Genomic DNA, 8,306 nt, shown 5'->3' on the forward strand with positions numbered 1-8,306 from the left:
AGGCCGAGATCCGTCAACCGGCAGATCGCCGGCATCCGACCCCTGCCCTCCCCCTGCCCCTGCAGCGCCCGTCGCCGCCTTCCCCGCGTCCGAAAAGCTTTGCCGCCGCTTGCGTTGGCGCCGCAGACAGCCACGGAGTCGGCCGCACGTCAGGCGCACAGGACGGGATCAGGCCGAGATCCGTCAACCGGCAGATCGCCGGCATCCGACCCCTGCCCTCCCCCTGCCCCTGCAGCGCCCGTCGCCGCCTTCCCCGCGTCCGCACAGCTTTGCCGCCGCTTGCGTTGGCACCGCAGATGGCTCTTCGTGGCATAGCAATGCCAGAGTGGCTTGTTAGCTGCAGCAGACTCCAGATCAAAGCGGTATAATTTGGATTCTCCCCAGTGTCCACATCCATATTAGGTATTTTTCCAGGCTTGTACTGTGGCCTCTCCCAGTTCTAGCAAGTTTTTTTCACTTTGGTTTCCTATTCAGGAGGTACTAAAATGCAGGACCTTCCAGATTCTCTTCCCCTTATGACGTCCTTTGTTGTCCTTGTAGTGTTTTGGTTTAGTTGATGTGGTGTAAACTCAGTGGCCGAGAGTTGGGTATCCAGCGCCTTTGCTGTTGGTTCTGGAGAGGCCTTGTCATAACGGCACATGGGAGCGGGGGTTCCTCCAACAGCGGGCAGGGCCTGGTCGGGACTAAAGTCGAGGTGGGTCTCGCGTCAGCCTTCAGGCCCTCGGCCGGTGCCGCCTCTTTGAGACAGTTCGTTCCGCTTTGGGGCGAGGTGGTGCGTCGTCGCCGCATACGGCCGCGGGGTAGAGCCGCACGTCAGGCGCACAGGACGGGGTCAGGCTGAGATCCGTCAACCGGCAGATCGCCGGCATCCGACCCCTGCCCTTCCCCTGCCCCTGCAGCGCCCGTCGCCGCCTTCCCCGCGTCCGCACAGCTTTGCCGCCGCTTGCGTTGGCACCGCAGACAGCCACGGAGTAGGCCGCACGTCAGGCGCACAGGACGGGGTCAGGCCGAGATCCGTCAACCGGCAGATCGCCGGCATCCGACCTCTGCCCTCCCCCTGCCCCTGCAGCACCCGTCGCCGCCTTCCCCGCGTCCGCACAGCTTTGCCGCCGCTTGCATTGGCACCGCAGATGGCTCTTCGTGGCATAGCAGCGCCTTTGGTGTTGGTTCTGGAGAGGCCTTGTCATAATGGCACATGGGAGCGGGGGTTCCTCCAACAGCGGGCAGGGCCCGGTCAGGACTAAAGTCGAGGTGGGTCATACGGCCGCGGGGTAGAGCCGCACGTCAGGCGCACAGGACGGGGTCAGGCCGAGATCCGTCAACCGGCAGATCGCCGGCATCCGACCCCTGCCCTCCCCCTGCCCCTGCAGCGCCCGTCGCCGCCTTCCCCGCGTCCGAAAAGCTTTGCCGCCGCTTGCGTTGGCGCCGCAGACAGCCACGGAGTCGGCCGCACGTCAGGCGCACAGGACGGGATCAGGCCGAGATCCGTCAACCGGCAGATCGCCGGCATCCGACCCCTGCCTTCCCCCTGCCCCTGCAGCGCCCGTCGCCGCCTTCCCCGCGTCCGCACAGCTTTGCCGCCGCTTGCGTTGGCACCGCAGATGGCTCTTCGTGGCATAGCAATGCCAGAGTGGCTTGTTAGCTGCAGCAGACTCCAGATCAAAGCGGTATAATTTGGATTCTCCCCAGTGTCCACATCCATATTAGGTATTTTTCCAAGCTTGTACTGTGGCCTCTCCCAGTTCTAGCAAGTTTTTCTTTTCACTTTGGTTTCCTATTCAGGAGGTACTAAAATGCAGGACCTTCCAGATTCTCTTCCCCTTATGACGTCCTTTGTTGTCCTTGTAGTGTTTTGGTTTAGTTGATGTGGTGTAAACTCAGTGGCCGAGAGTTGGGTATCCAGCGCCTTTGCTGTTGGTTCTGGAGAGGCCTTGTCATAACGGCACATGGGAGCGGGGGTTCCTCCAACAGCGGGCAGGGCCCGGTCGGGACTAAAGTCGAGGTGGGTCTCGCGTCAGCCTTCAGGCCCTCGGCCGGTGCCGCCTCTTTGAGACAGTTCGTTCCGCTTTGGGGCGAGGTGGTGCGTCGTCGCCGCATACGGCCGCGGGGTAGAGCCGCACGTCAGGCGCACAGGACGGGGTCAGGCTGAGATCCGTCAACCGGCAGATCGCCGGCATCCGACCCCTGCCCTTCCCCTGCCCCTGCAGCGCCCGTCGCCGCCTTCCCCGCGTCCGCACAGCTTTGCCGCCGCTTGCGTTGGCACCGCAGACAGCCACGGAGTAGGCCGCACGTCAGGCGCACAGGACGGGGTAAGGCCGAGATCCGTCAACCGGCAGATCGCCGGCATCCGACCCCTGCCCTCCCCCTGCCCCTGCAGCGCCCGTCGCCGCCTTCCCCGCGTCCGCACAGCTTTGCCGCCGCTTGCATTGGCACCGCAGATGGCTCTTCGTGGCATAGCAGCGCCTTTGGTGTTGGTTCTGGAGAGGCCTTGTCATAATGGCACATGGGAGAGGGGGTTCCTCCAACAGCGGGCAGGGCCCGGTCAGGACTAAAGTCGAGGTGGGTCATACGGCCGCGGGGTAGAGCCGCACGTCAGGCGCACAGGACGGGGTCAGGCCGAGATCCGTCAACCGGCAGATCGCCGGCATCCGACCCCTGCCCTCCCCCTGCCCCTGCAGCGCCCGTCGCCGCCTTCCCCGCGTCCGAAAAGCTTTGCCGCCGCTTGCGTTGGCGCCGCAGACAGCCACGGAGTCGGCCGCACGTCAGGCGCACAGGACGGGATCAGGCCGAGATCCGTCAACCGGCAGATCGCCGGCATCCGACCCCTGCCCTCCCCCTGCCCCTGCAGCGCCCGTCGCCGCCTTCCCCGCGTCCGCACAGCTTTGCCGCCGCTTGCGTTGGCGCCGCAGACAGCCACGGAGTCGGCCGCACGTCAGGCGCACAGGACGGGGTCAGGCCGAGATCCGTCAACCGGCAGATCGCCGGCATCCGACCCCTGCCCTCCCCCTGCCCCTGCAGCGCCCGTCGCCGCCTTCGCCGCGTCCGCACAGCTTTGCCGCCGCTTGCGTTGGCACCGCAGATGGCTCTTCGTGGCATAGCAATGCCAGAGTGGCTTGTTAGCTGCAGCAGACTCCAGATCGAAGCGGTCTAATTTGGATTCTCCCCAGTGTTTACATCCATATTAGGTATTTTTCCAGGCTTGTACTGTGGCCTCTCCCAGTTCTAGCAAGTTTTTCTTTTCAGTTTGGTTTCCTATTCAGGAGGTACTAAAATGCAGGACCTTCCAGATTTTCTTCCCCTTATGACGTCCTTTGTTGTCCTTGTAGTGTTTTGGTTTTGTTGATGTGGTGTAAACTCAGTGGCCGACAGTTGGGTATCCAGCGCCTTTGGTGTTGATTCTGAAGAGGCCTTGTCATAATGGCACATGGGAGCGGGGGTTCCTCCAACAGCGGGCAGGGCCCGGCCGGGACTAAAGTCGAGGTGGGTCTCGCGTCAGCCTTCAGGCCCTCGGCCGGTGCCGCCTCTTTGAGACAGTTCGTTCCGCTTTGGGGCGAGGTGGTGCGTCGTCGCCGCATACGGCCGTGGGGTAGAGCCGCACGTCAGGCGCACAGGACGGGGTCAGGCCGAGATCTGTCAACCGGCAGATCGCCGGCATCCGACCCCTGCCCTTCCCCTGCCCCTGCAGCGCCCGTCGCCGCCTTCCCAGCGTCCGCACAGCTTTGCCACTGCTTGCGTTGGCGCCGCAGACAGCCACGGAGTCGGCCGCACGTCAGGCGCACAGGACGGGGTCAGGCCGAGATCCGTCAACCGGCAGATCGCCGGCATCCGACCCCTGCCCTCCCCCTGCCCCTGCAGCGCCCGGCGCCGCCTTCCCCGCGTCCGCACAGCTTTGCCGCCGCTTGTTGAACATTTGTAAAGACGGTAATGTACACAAGTGGGGTCCAGGGGAGATGCTGAGAGGGCTGCCATGATGACCTCTTCGACTTCCTTCAGACTCTGTCAACTGGATCTGTGCCGTTGGTGGGGCAGGGCTGAGGAGTGCTCACTTTTTTTGGTTTGTCGTTTTTCCTATCCACTTCTTGTCCTGGATTACGCTTCACTTTTTACATGCTTGCAAAAACGTTTTAGATAGTCACTGCATTTTATTCAGCACAATAATAATAAAAAAGTATGGCATCCGGAACTTGTGTGGTTTCGTTGCTGTTAGTTTTTTTGCACATTCAGTTTGAGCTGTTGATTGTTCAAATCCACTTGTTAGCAGTGTGAAATACAGATGTGTCTACAGTCAGTTGTGTGTGCTCCTTTATGACTGCTACACTGGATCACGTCGGCGTCACCAGTGCTACACAGGATCACGTCGGGGTCACCAGTGCTACACTGGATCACGTCGGGGTCACCAGTGCTAAACTGGTTCACATCGGGGTCACTAGTGCTACACTGGATCACGTCGACGTCACTAGTGCTACACTGGATCAAGTCGGGTCACCAGTGTAGCAGTCAGAAAGGAGTACGCATGACTGACTAAAGACATGTCTTTAGTTCACACTGCTAACAAGTGGATCCAAAAAGAATAATCGGGAAGTGTGCGAAAAAATATTGAACTTAAACACAGCCCCGCTGTATGCCTGCTGGGTGAGAGGCATGGTCCTCGTGCCCGCCACCAAATGACCAAATTTAGGCATGCTGCCTGGAACTGATGTTGTGATGGTCAGGTCATCCATGTAGGCTCTTATGGGGGGTTGTCGAAAACCTAATCTGGCTCTTCGTGGCATAGCAGCGCCTTTGGTGTTGGTTCTGGAGAGGCCTTGTCATAATGGCACATGGGAGCGGGGGTTCCTCCAACAGCGGGCAGGGCCCGGTCAGGACTAAAGTCGAGGTGGGTCATACGGCCGTGGGGTAGAGCCGCACGTCAGGCGCACAGGACGGGGTCAGGCCGAGATCCGTCAACCGGCAGATCGCCGGCATCCGACCCCTGCCCTCCCCCTGCCCCTGCAGCGCCCGTCGCCGCCTTCCCCGCGTCCGCACAGCTTTGCCGCCGCTTGCGTTGGCGCCGCAGACAGCCACGGAGTCGGCCGCACGTCAGGCGCACAGGACGGGGTCAGGCCGAGATCCGTCAACCGGCAGATCGCCGGCATCCGACCCCTGCCCTCCCCCTGCCCCTGCAGCGCCCGTTGCCGCCTTCCCCGCGTCCGCACAGCTTTGCCGCCACTTGCATTGGCACCCCAGATGGCTCTTCGTGGCATAGCAATGCCAGAGTGGCTTGTTAGCTGCAGCAGACTCCAGATCGAAGCGGTATAATTTGGATTCTCCCCAGTGTCCACATCCATATTAGGTATTTTTCCAGGCTTGTACTGTGGCCTCTCCCAGTTCTAGCAAGTTTTTCTTTTCACTTTGGTTTCCTATTCAGGAGGTACTAAAATGCAGGACCTTCCAGATTTTCTTCCCCTTATGACGTCCTTTGCGTTGGCATTGCCGCAGAATGCTGCTGATCTTCCGTTCAAAGGACCCCACAGTCGTTACTGGGACTGCATAGACGATGAGAGGCCACAGGATTCTGGGAAGGATGGAGTGCTGATAGAACCTGGTTTTGAAATGGCGCACTTGGTCATGGTGCACTTGGTGGATCTAGGTGGCCCTAAGGTCCACCCGTCCAGATTTTTCAGAGGTGATGATAATGCTGTTCATGGCTCGGAGTCTGCTGTCGACACCTCCTTTGGCTGTTGCTTGGATGATGGTGGATACGTCCTCATCAAACTGTCGCCACTTGCTCTGTCTGCTTGCTGGAGGCCAATTAATCCGCTGCTGTAGAACTACTCTGCTGGGGTTGGGAGACTCTGGTGCGTGGAGGGGCTGGGATCTGTGGCTTGTCTCCTGTCCGTGCTACTCCTCGTTTATTCGTCTTAAATAATGGGCTAAAATTCAATCATTATCAACTCTATTTCATCTCTTGATTTTTATTTCCCCCCCAAAGCTTTAATTTTGATTGACTTGAGGCCAGACAGGGCTTTATTTTTATTCATCGCATGGTTTTGCTTAACTTACCCTGTTTTCTTGATGGGCACCCAAACCTACAGTTCATTCATTGCATTGACAACACAACCAAACTTGTTTCCCTCAGGACTACTTACCAGTATATCATTTCTTCACGACTTGTTTGCGGAAGCACAACATAGTTTTAAAAATACATTTTTGTGTGTTTTGTGGTCAGTGTCATCCGGCGCTAACTCGACAGTTTTTGCTTGTTTTTAATTTTTTAGTTGGTTTTATCAAAACTACCTCAGACTCTTGAAAAGCAACATGAAGGCAGCGTGCGTTGGAAAACGAGGTCGTGTTTTTTTTTTTGCTCAGTGACAAAGTGTGATTTTTGTTTGACAAACGTTAACTTGAATGTTTTATTTTTTTGTACATTTATTTTCTGGCGTTTTCCCCCCCTTTTTTCTCTGATTGAACTACCTGTAGTATAAATGAAACGTACCTCAAAAGTATCAGCTTGCTTACAACGGAATAATTACTGCACTACCTCTAATTTTGGTCATGCCACTTGACTTTTTAGAAGTTGCAACCTTGACTGATGTTAATAATCGACAGTATATATAAGGACAGCAGAAGCTCTTCATTTTAAAAATACTTGGTGTTATACAAGTATTTTTTCCACCCTAGGGTGGCTTTTCACATTTGGATATTGTGTTTTGTATTCATGTCCATGTTTTTTTTAATCAGCTGGTGTACTTGCTTATCTGTGTCGTGTATGTTACAGTAATTTTTTTCTTGGCTTGTATTATGGTTAAGCCAGATGTATACGGGCATTTTACTTTGGGAGGGGTTATTATTTAAAAAAATATATATGTATATATGTATATATATAATAGTAATTCTGCCAAGATCGGACGAAGAGTCTCATAGGGGTTGCGTTGATCCTTACCTGTTGCTTCGGCCTGAGATGATTGTTGAAGCCACTGTGGGTGAACTTTCAGCTCTGGGAGTGTTAAAAAAAAAAAGTTACTCACCATCATTATTATTTTCGAGTACAATCAGAAACACATTACTCCCTCTCATGTGTCTTTTTTTTACCTCAATCTCAAACCAAAATACTTTTTTGACATCCTTCTTGAAATGTTTAATTTTGCCTGGATACATTTTATATGACTGTTCCATTTACCTCAATTGAACTTGTAACTTTTATTCTGTAGTAGAAGCTGGGAGGCACGAGGTTGGATTTTTCCGGAATCTCTCCACTGTGTTTTTTTCTTCAACAGCCTCTAACATATCTACATTTTTTGTTGTTTTTATTTTCCTTATCCACTTCATGTCATGGATTACGTTTCAATTTTTACTCACTTGCTAAAAGTTTTTCGATATTTACTGCGTTTTATTCAGCACTATAAAATTGAGAAAATGGCGCCCAAAACGTGTGTTTCAGCTCAAACTTAATGTGAAAAAAAACGAACAGGAAAAAAATATATGTGGAGAAAATGCCCTTGACTTTTTTTGTGAACCATAAAATCACCTGTTAATAACGTATTTATTAACAATAAACCGTTTTTACCACAAAGAAACGACCTTAAAGGCTTGTTAGGGAGTAAAGATTAACCGCCATTTTTTTTTTCTCTGACTTGATATTGTAGCTGTACTCTATTATTTTTTATATTATTTTGTATTCAATATAATAGCTCTTAAAGTGATTAAAGATTGACTGAAGACTGACTCACATATTTCTGACTTCGAGTCATCGAAGAACACTTGCCGGTCCTCCTTTGCCTTCTTTCGAAAACGTGGTTTGTTCTTGCTTCTTCATCCACGGCCAATTTTTGATGGATATATTTTTTGTACTTCCGGGTCACGGGGACCAGACCCGGGAGACAACGTAATGAGTCAGGGCACGAGGCGACTGTAACGGGCGTGTTGAACTCATTTTTGTTACGACTCGTAGCCTTAGTTATACATTTATATTTAAACGGAAATTGTAATAAAAATAATGATCAACGTTTTCAAGAATGAAAATCGTGAATAATTGTTTTTATCCGCGCCACATCACCCTGAAGCAGTGACGCTGACATACTGTAGTCGACAGCTCTCTCCAGCGGCCTAAATGGGGCATTACAAGTAAAAAAAAATCACACAATCCCTATATTTTACGATGAATGGTTCCACTTCATCCCGTCCAAGTTACTATACTATTGAACAGTAATGTCGGTCTTGTATTTTTAAATTTCATTGATGTAGAATAAGAAGAAAAAAGCTTCAATAAATACGAATTTCGACATGGTTCAGTATTTAGTATTTTACTACGAAGGTGTTCTATTTCC

Source organism: Hippocampus bargibanti, linkage group LG22 (assembly GCF_051943395.1).
Source record: "Hippocampus bargibanti isolate YZ-2025 linkage group LG22, ASM5194339v1, whole genome shotgun sequence".
NCBI classification, from domain to species: Eukaryota; Metazoa; Chordata; class Actinopteri; order Syngnathiformes; family Syngnathidae; genus Hippocampus; species Hippocampus bargibanti.